We start from the raw sequence: 18,691 nt of genomic DNA on the forward strand, positions 1-18,691 counted from the left end.
AGAAGTAATTAGAAGCAGTGTATTTGAACTTAACTTCTTTGTATTTGCAGTGTGCTCAATGTACGCAATTCACCTATTAGAAAATTGTATGTCTTAAAAGAGAGGACAATTAAGGCATTTGGCCTGGTATGCATGTTCAACGATATATAATGCACATTATTGCTTAATATCAACATGTATAATCGTATAGTTAATTAATAAAACGGTTAAATGTGACGGCTATTATATATAACGGGCGCAGCCATTTTGTACCATCACAGTGAGTGCGCCCTCTGGCGAGCTGGTGGTTACGTAATACTTAATGCGTCACGTCAGGAATGAGCCTTAGAACTAGAGAAACACAATCTACCTGGTTTTTGCGGGATGATAAATAGTCAAACATTGCAATGTTTTGTAATAATACACATTCCAGTAAGCCAGCAATAAGTATATCCAGCACTATATATATTATTTTTCAATACAAAATAAAATACCATTGTCAAAGTGGCTACACAACAAGTCGAAACAATTAACAATGTTTTGCCCATGCATTAACCTACGTACTGAAATGATACACAGAGTGTTTTCTTAGTTAATTGGTCTATGCTGTTGGTTGCTACTACCTGTGATTCCTGATTGGCAGGTGTGTATTTGATTGGTAACCAGACGAGCCAATTAATTGATGCTGTCTAGACACAAAAATACATACCAGTATTGTGGAATATTACCTGCCGCCCCTAAAATTGTAATGGACATGGTTTATTACTGTAAATAGTTCTGTAAAACTATTGATTAAGTAGACTTTTCCATCTAAAATCACAGAACTGACCAATTACGTAGTCCCAAAGAAAAGAAAATTATCACTTGGGTATCGTGGGTTGTCGTTTTTGTTCCAACGTAGCATATCAATAGGCCTAATAGTGTACATTTTTCCTTTGGATTATTAAACAGAGAAAAATACTATAACCCCATTTTGTTCCGTTAATGCAACTTGAAATATATTTAGTTAAATGGTTTATTATATTATTATGTCATTTATGCTGTTTTACAAGTCAGGTTGATCAAAGAGAAGGCCTTGTCAAAAATTACTGCTTTTGTTTACACTGTATATACAGGAGATGGTCAGGAGCTGACGTCACTTCGCCCCAAGCTATCCCACCGGACGTCACAAAAACGAAACAAAATGGCTGCCCCCAGTTAGCAGGAATAATCATGTTTTTTTATTAACTCTAAACTTACACGTTTTTCATTTGCTAAAGTGTCAGTATGTGTTGGTGGTCCGGGTATGCATCTTTCCAACACATAAGGCTCTTGTTTCAGTTGACTCTACCTTTAAACATTTGAGATGTTTTCATAATTTGAACCTGTTTTAGGACGTTGTCTCCTGGCCATTTCCATTCCAGCCAGTGCTCCACAACTGGTGTAACAAAGGCTGTGGTATGTACTATCCTGTCTGTGGGATGGTGCATATAAAAGATCCCTTGCTGATGATCAGAAAGAATAGCCCACGAAGTGGCGACAGTGGGTTTCTTCTCTTTATATCTGTGTGGTCCGTAACCATATGTCTGACCCATATAACTGTAAATAAAATGTGTTGAGTGCGTTGTTAAATAAAACATTTCCTTCCTTCCTTCCTGATCATTTATCGTATTTGGTGCTCATAATGTCTTCTCCCATTTAGTGTCTGCAACCATAGCATACATAGGTCCTTCACTTTTAGGTATACTGGTTATATCTTCATCATTTGTTTGGGGCAAATACCTTCATGGGGCCGGGACGTAGCCTAGTGGTAAAGTGCTCGCTCAGTCCGCGGTCGGTTTGGGATCGATCCCCGTCCGCTTGCCCATTGGGCTGTTTCTCGTTCCAGCCAATGCACCACGACTGGTATATCAAAGGCCGTGGTATGTACTACCCAGTCTGTGGGATGGTGCATATAAAAGATCCCTTGCTGCTAATCGAAAAGAATAGCCCATGAAGTGGTGACAGCGGGTTTCCTCTCAATATATGTGTGTTCCTTAGCCATATGTCTGACGCCATATAACCGTAAATAAAACGTTTCTTTCATATCTTCATGTTACTGAATGGAAATTGTCAGGCAAAAAAGTGCCAGGTTGACAAATGGAATCTTATTGATGGCAACAGTTGAAAAATATTTTATATTATTGTTCCACAATACACACCTTAAAATGTTAGTAAATTAAATGTTTCAAAGTTAAAAGTTTGTTTTGTTTCACAACACCTCTAGAGCACATTGATTTATTAATCATCAGTTACTGGATGTCAAACATTTGGTAATTCTGACATACAAAGGTTTTAGAGAGGAAACCTGCTACATTTTTCCATTTGTAGCAAGGGATCTTTTATATGCACCATTCCAGAGACAAGATAACACATACCACAGCCTTTGGTATACCAGCCGGTGTCCACTGGTTATAATGAGAAATAGCCCAATGGGCCTACTGACGTGAACCAATTCCAGACTAACCACGCATCAAGCGAGCTCAAACATTTGGTAATTTTGACACATAGTCTTGGAAAGGAAACCTGCTACATTTTTCCATTTGTGGCAAGGTATCTTTTATATGCACCATTCCAGAGACAAGATAGTACATACCACGACCTTTGATATACCAGTTATAGTGCACTGCCTATAGCAAGAAATAGCCCAATGGGCCCACCGATGGGGATAAATTTTACACTGACTGCGTATCAAGTGAGCGCTCTACCACTGGGCCCCGTCCCAATCCTAAATATCTCAAATGTTTAAAACTTTAATGTGTTTATTTGAAATTACTATAATAAAAAAAAAAACCCCAAAAACCCCCTATATGTATGTTGTATCTGTAATTTAGTAAATTGTTGTTGACTGGGTATCATGATTTTGGGATTGGGGAGGGGGGGGGGGGGTAATTTAGCTGAGTCGGTTGAGTGCTTGCTTGAGGTGCTTGCATTCAACAGATTGGTTTTTTCTTGATTCATCCAGTGCACCACAACTGGTCAAAGGCTGTGGTATGTGCTTTCCTGTCTGTGGGAAAGTGCCTATAAAAGATCCCTTGCTGCATTATGAAAAATGTAGTGGGTTTCCTCTGATGACTATGTGTCAGAATTACCAAATGTTTGTCATCCAATAGCCGATTATATTATTAATTAATCAATGTGCTCTAGTGGTGTCATTAAACAAAACAATTTTTTTTCCTGATGATCTGCCATTACAGTATCATGTACATGTAGTTTTTTAATAAGTGATTCCATCTAACTCTTAGACATATCTACATGTTTAGCATACGTACCAAAGTCGATACAATACAGCATTCAGGCAATCATTAAAACTGCTTTTAGCAAAGTTTCATGAGACCAACAGCAGGTTGTAATGGGATTCTTTCATGTTTAATTAGTGTAAGCATTGATATAAAGATCACGTTTCAGTTTTCTCCACAACAGAAGGTAAATTATTTGAATTTTATTTTGAAGCATCAGTGAACATTACATGCTATTTTGTGCAGTAATGTACCATCTGTCAAATGGAACTGTAATGCACTGAATTACTCACATCAGATAATGCAGAGAAACATTTCGTATGTCACATAGAATCTTTGCAGATAAATATTTAAAATGGAACCTAGAAATCTTTTTAGAAATTACAAATTTCAGATAGAACCTGTTTGAAGACAAAGATTTCAGATGAAGCCTAATGACGGACACATATTTCAGATCAGGCCCATAGGATCACAGGGGCTGGAATTCTCCTCGGATCAGCTGTTTTCCTCTCATGGAACATTGCGTTTCCTCAGATTTTAATCGTCTTTTCCTCCAAAATGTGTCAGATGGCACAGATTTTAACCTAGAATTTCAAGAATTTTCGGGACTCCTCTAGATTTACTCTTTTTTACAGTTCACCAATTCCCACTCCTGATATCTGAAGTGGGAGGGTTGTATGTGTGCACAGTCTAGTGAGGGGATTTGTATCTTTATTTATATTGCATAGGACAAAAAAACCCATACATTTTTGTCTTCGAACAGGTGGGGACACCTATTCTTATGGGTTTGCAGATGGAACCTATTTTCAGAAAAATATTTCAGATGAAATTTTTTTTTAACCAATTATGCAGACAAAATCCTTTTTTTTACTCAACAAAATGTATATCAAAATAATTCAAATGTTACTCATTATTTGATATAAATAAAATTGTAATAATTCATGTTTTTTGCAGGAATGGTAAAATGCCCTGATGAAATTACAGATTTCCTTCAAATATGACAGATGTGGTAAGTAAAATTTAACTTTTATTTCACTTCCAGTAGCATATGGAATGATTTAAACTCTGGATGAAAGTTGATAATAATGAAATAAGATTTACAGGTCTTCTGTTGGTTTGAAGAACCATAAATTAATTACTTTTGCAAACATACATTTCCACGAAGTCTGAAGACTTTAACATAATGGCAATGCCATAAGAAATTAACACCCCTATTAACTCTCCTGACTTTAAATGTGTGATAAGCATTTACTCTGAACAATATGTCACACAGCAGCAACTGAATTTTGAACTGGTAGTTAATTTTGAATCTCACATGACATCCATTAAATAATGGTGAACTGTTAATTTTCTTATGGATCTCACATAACCATCAGTGAATGTACCTGGTAGGGATTAAGCTGTCATTAACCAAATTGCCAAATCAGGGGTGGGAATTCTCCTCGAATCAGTTGTTTTTCTCTCCTAGAACATTGCTTTTCCTTGCATTTTAATTGTCCTTTCCTCCAAAATGTGTCAGATGGCACAGATTTTAACCTGGATTTCAAGAAATTCCAGGACCCCTTTAGATTTCCTCTTTTTTATAATTCACCAATTCCCACCCCTGCAAATATCATTTACAGTTGAATTTGGCAAAGATATGTCATGACCAATTCACCAAAAAGCTAATTCGAAAGCTGATTCTCGGCTGTTATTTTTAGATGTACTGCCATTTTTCCTGTTTGGCGACATGAAACTTGAATTTGACTACAGATTTTCGAAGCAAATTCACCAAATTGCCAATATCTTATGGTCTTCTGTCTAAACCATGTAAATGGTGAAGTGTTAGTTACTTTTGGATCTCACATAACCTCCAATGAATGATGAACTGTTAGAGATTTTTGAATCTAACATATCTCTCCACATTGAATGGTGAACTGATAGCTAATTGGGCATCACACATAATTCCACTAAATGATGAACTGTTATAGTATTATTCTGAATGTTATACTGATAAATGCTTGTGGATCTAACATACCCTCCCCCATTGAATGACTGGTTAACTGATAGTTTCTTGTGGATCTAACATACTCTCATTGAATGGTGAACTGATAGCTAATTGTGCACCACATGTAACCCCACTAAATGGTGAACTGTTATAATATCATTCTGAATGTTATACTAATAAATGCCTGTGGAGCTAATGTATACCCTCCCTCCCACTGAATGGTGAACTAACAGTTACTAGTGGATCTAACATACCCTCCCCCACTGAACGGTGAACTAACAGTTACTAGTGGATCTAACATACCCTCCCCCACTGAACGGTGAACTAACAGTTACTAGTGGATCTAACATACCCTCCCCCATTGAACGGTGAACTAACAGTTACTAGTGGATCTAACATACCCTCCCCCACTGAACGGTGAACTAACAGTTACTAGTGGATCTAACATACCCTCCCCCACTGAACGGTGAACTAACAGTTACTAGTGGATCTAACATACCCTCCCCCATTGAAACGGTGAACTAACAGTTACTAGTGGATCTAACATACCCTCCCCCACTGAACGGTGAACTAACAGTTACTAGTGGATCTAACATACCCTCCCCCATCAAATTTTAAACTGATAGTTACCTGTACATCTAACATACCCTCCTCCATTGAATGGTGAACTAATAGTTACTTGTGGATCTAACATACCCTCCCCTAGTGTTCTCCAACTTTTATGCGACGAGGTTGGCGGACATGTGAGGCCTTGGGCCTCACAAACGATAGGTGAATAGAACTGACGGAAGTTTTTTTCGTCATAGCGGATTGATTTTCGACTTGGCGGCATTTTTATCAGCTTGGCAGACCCGTCTGCAAAAATCTTCAACTTGGCGGCGCAAATTCTCAGCTTGGCGGGTGTACAAGCCGCTTACTGGGGTTGGAGAACACTGCTCTCCTATTGAATGGTGAACTGATAGTTACTTGTGAATCTAACATACCCTCCCCAATTGAATGGTGAACTGATAGTTACTTGTGAATCTAACATACCCTCCCCCATTGAATGGTGAACTGATAGTTACTAGTGGATCTAACATACCCTCCCCCCATTGAATGTGGAACTGATAGTTACTAGTGGATCTAACATACCCTCCACCATTGAATGGTGAACTGATAGTTACTTGTGAATCTAACATACCCTCCCCCATTGAATGGTGAACTGATAGTTACTAGTGGATCTAACATACCCTCCCCCTATTGAATGTGGAACTGATAGTTACTAACATACCCTCCCTCCATTGAATGGTGAACTGGTAGTTACTTGTGAATCTAATATACCCTCCACCATTGAATGTGGAACTGATAGTTACTTGTGAATCTAACATACCCTCCACCATTGAATGTGGAACTGATAGTTTTTTGTGAATCTAACATACCCTCCACCATTGAATGGTGAACTGATAGTTACTTGTGAATCTAACATACCCTTCCCCATTGAATGGTGAACTGATAGTTACTAGTGGATCTAACATACCCTCCCCCTATTGAATGTGGAACTGATAGTTACTAACATACCCTCCCTCCATTGAATGGTGAACTGGTAGTTACTTGTGAATCTAATATACCCTCCACCATTGAATGTGGAACTGATAGTTACTTGTGAATCTAACATACCCTCCACCATTGAATGTGGAACTGATAGTTTCTTGTGAATCTAACATACCCTCCACCATTGAATGGTGAACTGGTAGTTACTTGTGAATCTAACATACCCTCCCCCATTGAATGTGGAACTGATAGTTTCTTGTGAATCTAACATACCATCCACCATTGAATGTGGAACTGATAGTTTCTTGTGAATCTAACATACCCTCCACCATTGAATGTGGAACTGATAGTTACTTGTGAATCTAACATACCCTCCACCATTGAATATGGAACTGATAGTTTCTTGTGAATCTAACATAATCTACCCCCATTGAATGGTGAACTGATAGTTTCTTGTGAATCTAACATACCCTCCACCATTGAATGGTGAACTGATAGTTACTTGTGAATCTAACATACCCTCCCCCATTGAATGGTGAACTGATAGTTACTAGTGGATCTAACATACCCTCCACCATTGAATGGTGAACTGATAGTTACTTGTGAATCTAACATACCCTCCACCATTGAATGGTGAACTGATAGTTACTTGTGAATCTAACATACCCTCCCCATTGAATGGTGAACTGATAGTTACTAGTGGATCTAACATACCCTCCCCCCATTGAATGTGGAACTGATAGTTACTTGTGGATCTAACATACCCTGCCCCCATTGAATGGTGAACTGATAGTTACTTGTGGATCTAACATACCCTCCACCATTGAATGGTGAACTGATAGTTACTTGTGAATCTAACATACCCTCCCCCATTGAATGGTGAACTGATAGTTACTAGTGGATCTAACATACCCTCCCCCTATTGAATGTGGAACTGATAGTTACTAACATACCCTCCCTCCATTGAATGGTGAACTGGTAGTTACTTGTGAATCTAATATACCCTCCACCATTGAATGTGGAACTGATAGTTACTTGTGAATCTAACATACCCTCCACCATTGAATGTGGAACTGATAGTTTCTTGTGAATCTAACATACCCTCCACCATTGAATGGTGAACTGATAGTTACTTGTGAATCTAACATACCCTCCCCCATTGAATGGTGAACTGATAGTTACTAGTGGATCTAACATACCCTCCCCCTATTGAATGTGGAACTGATAGTTACTAACATACCCTCCCTCCATTGAATGGTGAACTGGTAGTTACTTGTGAATCTAATATACCCTCCACCATTGAATGTGGAACTGATAGTTACTTGTGAATCTAACATACCCTCCACCATTGAATGTGGAACTGATAGTTTCTTGTGAATCTAACATACCCTCCACCATTGAATGGTGAACTGGTAGTTACTTGTGAATCTAACATACCCTCCCCCATTGAATGTGGAACTGATAGTTTCTTGTGAATCTAACATACCATCCACCATTGAATGTGGAACTGATAGTTTCTTGTGAATCTAACATACCCTCCACCATTGAATGTGGAACTGATAGTTACTTGTGAATCTAACATACCCTCCACCATTGAATGTGGAACTGATAGTTTCTTGTGAATCTAACATAATCTACCCCCATTGAATGGTGAACTGATAGTTTCTTGTGAATCTAACATACCCTCCACCATTGAATGGTGAACTGATAGTTACTTGTGAATCTAACATACCCTCCACCATTGAATGTGGAACTGATAGTTTCTTGTGAATCTAACATACTCTACCCCCATTGAATCGTGAACTGATAGTTTCTTCTGAATCTAACATACCCTCCCCCCATTGAATGGTGAACTGATAGTTTGTTGTGAATCTAACATACCCTCCCCCCACTGAATGGTGAACTGATAGTTTCTTGTGAATCTAACATACCCTCCACCATTGAATGTGGAACTGATAGTTTCTTGTGAATCTAACATACTCTCCCCCCATTGAATGGTAAACTGATAATTAGTTGTGGATCTAACATACCCTCCCCCATTGAATGGTGAACTGATAGTTGTGTGATCACATATAACCCCACTGAATGGTGAACCAATAGTTACTTGTGGATCTCACATAATCCCCCTTAATAGTGAACTATTACCTCTTTCTGCCCATTTTAGACTTGAAATTGAGAAAAGTGTCTCTCTCCAGTCATGCCTAGAGGGGAGATAATTTGTAATTTATTTTCAGCAAATGTGATCATTTGGAATAATAACATGGTATTTGTGTTCACCTTAGTAAATTTGAGGAATAAAAACAAAGACAAATTCTCAGATATTATATCATGTGACAGTATGAAACTGACTTGTACATTTTTAATATTTATTATTGGTAAATAATTGAGGCTTGCGTATAATAGCAATTTCTTACACACCTTTTGGTGAAAACACTGTCCGTTATTTTTGATAACACATACTGTTAACACATATACATGAGATAACACTTTCAAGAAATATGACTGGCTGCTCCTGGGTGATAACCAGGTCGCCAATGCCACACCATCCAATGAAAAAAAGCCAGATTGAAATCTATTACACTGAGTTAATGTGAAATTGATTTGTCCATGACACTTTAGGTAGCTACATGCATATGGGCTGTAAATAAGTTTTAGTCGGCAGAACTCCAGCAATCAGACGTTTCACCTGTGACAGGCGTGCTTAAACAGTTTTCTCATCAAAGCATGCCAAAAATAGCCCATTCCCATGTGTTTTTGTTGTTGGCAAATTGATGAGATGTACTATATTTTGGCACCAGATGGCTGACACTGTTACTGCAAATTAATCTTTATTATTAGTGTAATTCGATCAATACGTGCTCCAACTCACAAGACTAATGATGTGCTTAATGCATCAGTTTTCTCTGCTCCCAACACATCGTATAGCATTTAATTTGATTTCTCCTGCTCGTGGTGTATATTAAATTCACACCTACTTATAAATATACCTGCTAGAACTGCCTAGTTAGTTATTGATCGATAATGATACATTTGTGCCACTGTGTATCCAGATATTTGTGTGTATCTTGTTACAGTTAAACATATTCACCCATGAACTGTCAGCTTCTGTTTACAGTGCAACATCTCAAAACTGGACCCTCTGTAAACCGGAATTCCCACCCAAAACTGGACCCTCTGTAAACCGGAATTCCCACCCAAAACAGGACCCTCTGTAAACCGGAATTCCCACCCAAAACTGGACCCTCTGTAAACCGGAATTCCCACCCAAAACAGGACCCTCTGTAAACCGGAATTCCCACCCAAAACAGGACCCTCTGTAAACCGGAATTCCCACCCAAAACTGGACCCTCTGTAAACCGGAATTCCCACCCAAAACTGGACATTTTTCATGGTCCTGTTTTAAGAAATGGATACAGAACTTAACCTCTCTCAAGGGTTCAAAATTTTTCCCAAAAATTACTTGCCACAGGCCAAGTGTCTATCAGATATTCACTTGCCCCATATATTTTTTCACATGTCCATATTTCTTAAGGTAACCAATTCTGTTACTGTACTTAATTTAATACAGTGCTCAATAATGTAATAATCTTGAAAGTAATTGGTTTAATTACACACATAAAGAATTTTGGCAATAAATTACAACACTTACCCAGGAAGTACTAAATTTATATGTCTGTTCAGTAGTATCCACAGTTTATTGTACTTTTGTGTCTTCTCTACTTGTTGATTTAAACTTTATGTTTCAAATAGTGTCCATTTGTTGATTTAAACTTTGTCATTTGTTTGATAGTGTCCACTTGTTCATCTAAATATAATTATTGTGTCAGTATATGTCTTAGTGACTACTTGTTGTATGGCCGTGGGTGTGACGAGAACCCTTTCCAGTTGTGAGCCATTCTTTTATGTCTGGCATACTGGTTCAAAATCTTTTAGGGATTTTGGCTCATGTGTCATTATTGTGAGTATGTTATTTAACTCTTGACCCCAAAACATGATTATCACGTAGCTTCTTACGATGGGTGAGTAAGTGGGGGGTGTCGTTACATCAATTGCAGCCTTGTATTTTTAATTTATTGAGCATAATTTATTTGCTCAAAACAATATTCATAAAGCAGAAAAAAATTAATGAATATACTCATGTATGCTTAGAGAGCATCGCACCATCACGTTTATGGTGTAGGACTAATGGAATCTAACTTGTCACAAATTATGACGTAGGGCTAATGAAATCGAACTTGTCACAATTATGACGTAGGGCTGATGAAATCGAACTTGTCACAATTATGACGTATGGCTAATGAAATCTAACTTGTCACGATTATGGCGTAGGGCTAATGAAATCTAACTTGTCACAATTATGACATAGGGCTAATGAAATCTAACTTGTCACGATTATGGCTAGGGCTAATGAAATCTAACTTGTCACAGTTATGACGTAGGGCTAATGAAATCTTAACTTTACCTTAGACATTAATTTTACACAAACGTAGATTTACATTTGCAAAGTACTGAAAACATTAAGCATGTTCTGCCACAAGGTTTATTACATCTACACTAATGTATGTTACAAATTTTATGAGAATATAGTTCATAATATGTATGCTTTGTTCGAGTGAACTCGGAAATTATAAACTCGTTAGTAGCATTTGCTTTACATCCCTGTTCATTTGCAAAGATCATATTCCGGAACAGCGTTAACATCTGATTTAATTTTAATATGACAATAATGTTTTAAACTGTATCCCACCTCATATACAGTGAAACCTTTCAAAACCGAACCTCAAGATCCGGTTTTTAAATATCTGTGCAGAAGAGAACCTCTCTAAACCGGATACCTCTCATAACTGGACATTTTACATGGTCCTGAGGGTCTCCGGTTTAGAGGGGTTTCACTGTACCATGTTTGCAACGATTAAACATTTTGACTGCACACACAAGGCATGTATACTTTATTTTTATATAAATTGTAAAGCGTATTGGACGGTATTTCCAAGTTTGAAGATCATCGAAGCGATTACTTGTACGAACATTCAGTGGCGAAAATTTCCGATCTCATTCAATAGTAAAAGGGGAATAACTCTCTAAGTTGTTATCGAACTTTTCAATATAATTTCCGTTTTGATGTGTTAACGCATTGGCAAGAGTTCCGATCATTCCAGCATTTAGAGATAGGGTTAGTTCTCCTTAGAGCTATGTTAATACTCGAACGATCGTAACTCTTTCCAAAGGAACTACTGAGATTTGTAACAAAATGAAAATAAGTTTTAGGTGTGACATTAATCACATGTCATCGGGCATATACAGTTAACATAATTACTAGCCCGACACGAAAATTCCACTTGGAACGGGGAGTCGGGTGATGGGATTTTTGATCCCCTGTCTCTAAACCGGACACCTCTTAATACCGGACATCCCGATGGTGTCCGGTTTTGAGGGGTTTCACTGTATGTGAAATTACTAAGAAAGATTGCCCTTGTGCATTGTTCAGGGAAAGCAGACACATGTGTAGAGGGAGGGAACCCACTGCTGAAGCAAATGTTCTTTTGTTTCATACGTTTTCCAGATTAGCATGTCTCGACACCCCTATGAACTTAAATTGCCACAATCTAGACCTCCCACTAAAAATTCATATGTGCCTGGAAAGAAGAGTAAGTGGGGGTGGTGGGGGGGGGGGGGAGGGAATAAAACAAATTTTACGTTTGTTTTCATATTTATTTTTGTGTTTATAGCCACTTAAAGGCATGTTATCACAGACCACTGACCTATTACATGGCCTAACAAAGTATTACTTAAATATATATATATTTGATTTGTTCTTAAATGTACTTTATTCAACCATCTACGTAACCACCATACTCCACTTAGGCATATCATAAAATAGTGTTTGTTTCCGGTTACCCGACCGACCCTAACTTGAACCTGCCGACCCTAAAACGTTTTTTGTATATCCAATTTTTTTTTTTTAATATAACAACGATTTCCACAAAAACATTCCAAAACTATCACAAGCACTAATTTGGTGTCATTTAGGGGATAACCCTACTGTGTTTTCCAATTTGCGGACGCATATTGGTGGTTTTACTGTCGCAAATTTAGTTTTATTGGCGACCCGTTAGCCACGAAATGTTTTCTTCTAACAATTGATTGATGGAGTTACTTCCCTTCAAATTGAAGTTCGGTAACTTTCGTGAGATATCGGGCGAAGAGTCGGAAAATTGTTTTCACGAATATATGCGATCTTTTCCGATTTACTCTACATCTAGCGTAGCAAGGTGTTCCGAATAATAATAATAATAATAATAATAATAATAATTATATTTAATGATTTACTCCAGTGACAAACTGGCCTTGTAGAAATTTAGTGACCTTCTGATAAACTAGGGAAGGGAATGTTTAACGATAATGATGGAGTTTACTGCCAAATCAAATGATTAAATATGTCAGTAAGACATTATTTTTTGTAAGTGGTCACTGGGAACTTTGCGGGTTTCCTTTAAAAATAGTGTCAGAATGACCATATGTTTGACGTCCAATAGCCAATGATATTAAAGATAAAAATTAATGTGCTCTAGTGGTGTCGTTAAATAAAACAAACTTTACTTTCCAACATTCGTTTGGACATCCTGAGCATTTGTACTGCATTTCTATTCATTGGACCAGTTGATTGAAAGAAAGAAATGTTTTATTTAACGACGCACTCAACACATTTTATTTACGGTTATATGGCGTCAGACATATGGTTATGGACAACACAGATTTTGAGAGGAAACCCGCTGTCGCCACTACATGGGCTACTCTTCCGATTAGCAGCAAGGGATCTTTTATTTGTGCATCCCACAGGCAGGATAGCACAAACCATGGCCTTTGTTGAACCAGTTATGGATCACTGGTCGGTGCAAGTGGTTTACACCTACCCATTGAGCCTTGCGGAGCACTCACTCAGGGTTTGGAGTCGGTATCTGGATTAAAAATCCCATGCCTCGACTGGGATCCGAACCCAGTACCTACCAGCCTGTAGACCGATGGCCTACCACAATGCCACTGAGGCCAGTCCCAATTGATTGCTTCAAACCAAGTGTGTACTTTAATACTGGATGCATACAGAATAAAACTAACATTGCAAATTATAAAATTGGTAAGTCTACCATTTCTTAGATACACTAGGAAAGATAAAAAATTTTTTTAAATGTTATTGTTGGACAGATAAATATAGAACCCTTCTTTTCAGTTTTCATTAAAAGAAATTGTTATAACTTATTTACTGGTTTCTATCCAATTAAGGTTCAACCAAGTCTGTCCTGGACCAGTACAGAAGTTAAGTGTTAGTATGAGAATAAACCTTCTGCCTATTATTAAACAGCAAGGGGTCTGTTGTATGTACTCTCCCACAGATAGGTTAGCACCATGTTGCCCTCAAAATCAAAATGCCTTGCCTTTTATAAATTTATAAGTTGCCCATGTAAAAAGAAGCCTTTAAACACACCCAATGTACGAGATTAACGGTATCCCGATATCCCGGGGATACCAGAATTTAATTTTGGATACCAGTCTTCAAGAACCCAGTATCCCACCGGGATACCATATAATGTTTATTTTTATTTTTATTAATCCTGCATTTTTATTTTTCGCTGAAACAATGAAAGTCGTCATTTACTGGTGAAGTTAAGTAACAGTATTTTCGAGCTTGTACCCAGTCCAATGCTATGTCGTAACAATATCTCCCCCAACTCGTACCCAGTCTAATGCTACACTGGAGAAATAGCGACGTAGCAATAGACTGAGAACTGCTAAGTCGCTATTGTTTTTGTTGGATATTTCCCCCCTTCAAATTTTATTTGGGGTATTGATTCCACATCTGCAGAAATTGATACAGGTAGGTTTATTATTAGTAATGTCAGAAACACTTGTAGATTACTGCTAGAAATTAATTTATGTCAGCATTACTCAAAAATAGATTCCGTTTGATTGTGAATTTCACGAATTCCACGATGTCGATTGCGGCTTAATGAGAACAGTGCCGTCCAAGTTTGTTACAATGTTATTTATGAATTTCATTTAAGTGGGATACTAAATTCTCAGGTGGGATACCAGATTTTGAAATGTTAGTATCCAACTGGGATACTGCCTCAATTTTGTAATCTCGAACACTGACACCTATGTGGATAGTACTACATATTTCCTTTTTTTAAATTAAGTTATGAAATAGATATAGAAAATAAAATGGCCATAAGGTTTTTGTCCTTTTGAAAATTGTATAATGGAAAAAAAGCCCTTATATTTAAAACTGTATATAAAATATGCCCCCAAAACGTCACTTTACCATGCCTTACTTCATTTCTAGGGAAAACACTGTGATGAATGGTATTGTTGGTTTGCATAATGCATTTCTATACATGCAGAGGTTATTTTGGATTCCTGTAGTCAACACCTTTATTTAATATCCATAAATAAAATTATTTTCCAAAATAAAATGTTTTTCCTACCTACCTACCCGATATTTTTCCAGCATGTAATAGGAAACAAGTATTTTTTTTTTTTTCGGCCTTATTAAAGATATTTAAAAAAAAAATGGAATTATGGCAATGGTCCATAATTCAAAAACTAACATTGCTGAGAGGGTTGACATGGATTTCACTCCATCATGGTGTAGTTAAAGTATATGCAATAGCTACATTTGGTCTGTAAAGATTAATGTAATTTTGATTTATTATTCATTTTTAGAGAAATAAGATCCTTAAATCTGTGACAGTATGCCTTTAAGGTTCAAGGTATCTTGGCTGACCGACCAAGGCAGGGCATAATTGGTTAGGCTGTCATTAAAAATAGTTTTGTTTTGTTCATTTCCGACCTGTAGCTTCAAATGTGGGTAGGTAGGTAGGCAATTTCTTTTTTTTCTGGGTTTTTTTTTTACTCTATACATATTTTTGCAAGAATGACATAAATCATTTGCATATATTCTGTTTTCATATTAATATTGTAGTTCTAAACATTTCTGGATCAAACATTGCAAACTTATTGATATCAGGTTTTAACTCTACCCAAACATCATTTATCAATGAAAGAAAGAAATGTTTTATTTAACGACGCACTCAACACATTTTATTTTACGGTTATATGGCATCAGACATATGGTTATGGACAACACAGATTTTGAGAGGAAACCCGCTGTCGCCACTACATGGGCTACTCTTCTGATTGGCAGCAAGGGATCTTTTACTTGCCCTTCTCACAGGCAGGATAGCACAAACCATGGCCTTTGTTGAACCAGTTATGGATCACTGGTCGGTGCAAGTGGTTTACACCTACCCATTGAGCGTTGCGGAGCACTCACTCAGGGTTTGGAGTCGGTATCTGGATTAAAAATCCCATGCCTCGACTGGGATCCGAACCCAGTACCTACCAGCCTGTAGACCGATGGCCTGCCACGATGCCACCGAGGCCGGTTTTGATTAATCAATGATAGAAATAAGTAGAATTTTTCACTTGTCCACTGGACAAGTAGCACAGGGTGACATCATTAATTTTATAATTCCAAATGAGTTACACCAAAAGAATGAGTATTTTTTATGTAGCCCATAAATGGTTCACACAAGTTTTTTTTATTCTTAGAGGCTAGTGCCCCATCACATATATATCATCAAAGACTATGGTATATACTGCCCTGCATTTCAACATTTGAAATAACCATATGTTTGACACTATATAGCCATAATATTAAGTGTGTTGAGGTATTGTCAAATGAATGTCCTTTCCTTTCCATTTTACCATAACACATAACCATTGCTATAGGGTGAATACTACCAAATCAAATCCCATAGACGACAATAGTAACATATGTGGCTAAAATTCCTACCTGCAGCATATCAATCGACATAAACGCCACAGATATAAATACTACCACCCCTCACCCATAAAGTGAATCAGAAAAAATTGGGGGTCAAGCTGCTCATTTCTGAGATAACGGGTAGCGTCTGTGACTACCTTAGTTCCGCACAAAATTTTAGTCCTGTTTTTACAGGTATTCCATACATGTTACAAGCACAAGGCTACTGGACACAGTGGTACTAGATGAAATCAAATTGCATACCTTTTTTTGCCCAGATGAAACTTTTCTTTTTACAACCAACACATTCACATTTATCACCAATCACAGGACTTGTGGTATTCACTTCTCTATATATATCATTGAAAGAAAGAAAAAAATGTTTTATTTAATGATGCACTCAACACATTTTATTTACAGTTATATGGCGTCAGACATATGGTTAAGGACCACACAAATATTGAGAGGAAACCCGCTGTCACCACTTCATGGACTACTCTTTTCGATTAGCAGCAAGGGATCTTTTATATGCACCATCCACTTTACCACTGGGCTATGTCTCGCCCATATATATCAATGATGTCAAAGTATTGCTTGGAAAATGTTTGTAATGGGGACGATTATATGACTCATTTTCCTGTCTTAAGTGATATAGCCAGATGTGCATCATAAAAAGACCAAAAAGTAGGAAAGCAAAGAAAGATTTGTTTAATTAGTTTAGTTAGTTTGTTTGATTTAATGATGCCACTATACCACATTGATTTATTAATCATCAGCTTTTGGATGTCAGAGAATTGGTAATTCTAACATGTACATGTAGTCTTAGAGAAAAAACCCGGTACATTTTTCCCATTAGTAGCAAGTATGCATGTTCCCCCAGAAAGGACAGCACATATCATGACCTTTGATATACCAAAATTAGTGCACTGGTTGGGACGAGGAAAAAACCCAATCAGATATTAGGTGATTCGATCCTACGATACAAGCACCTCTTGTTTTATTAAACCATTAAACTTGGCTATTTGGTGTGTTATGTTCATTTCATTTCAACTTATTTTCATGCTTATATCCAATTAATGTTCAAGCATGCTGTCCTGGGCACACACGTTAGCTATCTGGGCTGTCTGTCCAGGACAGTAGGTTAGTGGTTAGTGAGAAAGAAGAGGGTGTAGTGGTCTTAGATCTACCCATTGAATTGTTAAAACTTGCTCTGAGTGGAAGCTGGTACCAGGCTGCGAACCCTGTACCTACCAGCCTTATGTCCGATGGCTTAACCATAACACCACCGAGGCCGGTTGGTGTGTTATGACTATTTTAGCACAATTAAAAACAATATATATTTTGAGAGGATTCACTCTGATATCACATAGCAGCAAGGGATTGTTTTCAAAGAAAAAACAACATATACCACAACATATAATAACCTGTATATAAAGACTGGATGACATAAAGCAGTTGACCTACAGACTAAAAATTGTATTTAGAGTGTATACTACCAAATTAAATCCCATAGACAACAATAGTAACATATGTGGCTAAAATCCTATCTGCAGTGTATCAATCGACATAAACACCACAGATACAAATACTACCATCCTCACCCTTAAAGTGAATTAAATAAATATTAGGGGTCAGCTGCTCATTTCAGAGATAACGGGTAGCATCTATGACTACCCTAGTCCCACAGAAAAACTTTAGTACTTTTTTTTACAGGTATCCCATACATGTTCCAAGCACAAGGCTACTTGACACAGTGGTACTAGATGAAATAAAATTGCATATATATGTTTTGGCCCAGATAAAACTAATGTTTTTTTACAACCAACACACTCACATTTATCACCAATCACAGGACTTGTGGTGTTAACTTCTCTATCAAAAGTTCGGTGCACCTCAAATTTTGACCCAGCTGGAAGTTATTTGGTTTAGTACTACCAGCCATCAAAGAAATTGTGCACTGAAATTAAACTCTACTGAAACTGATTGTTGCCTTTATAAGTTAACAAAGCAAGCCCATGCACCATGAATAAACTTTAATAGCTGTACAATTTCTTTTAAACATGTGAGGTTTTTTTTTTGAGGATATGTAATAAGTAAAATATGATTCTCATGTAA

At 37.3% G+C, this 18,691-nt stretch overlaps 1 protein-coding gene across 4 annotated transcripts in view; it reads left to right on the top strand.

Annotated features, from left to right (window-relative positions):
* The window catches only part of LOC121375402 (serine/threonine-protein phosphatase with EF-hands 2-like), a 133,393-nt gene that overhangs the window by 23,473 nt on the left and 91,229 nt on the right, over positions 1-18,691 (top strand). For all 4 annotated transcript variants that reach the window (XM_041502833.1, XM_041502835.1, XM_041502836.1 and 1 more), the window contains exon 2: positions 4,191-4,245. The gene's annotated coding sequence lies outside the window, so the exon portion shown is untranslated. The remainder of the gene's footprint in view (positions 1-4,190; positions 4,246-18,691) is intronic.

The sequence above is a fragment of the Gigantopelta aegis genome, chromosome 6, assembly GCF_016097555.1.
Source record: "Gigantopelta aegis isolate Gae_Host chromosome 6, Gae_host_genome, whole genome shotgun sequence".
NCBI classification, from domain to species: Eukaryota; Metazoa; Mollusca; class Gastropoda; order Neomphalida; family Peltospiridae; genus Gigantopelta; species Gigantopelta aegis.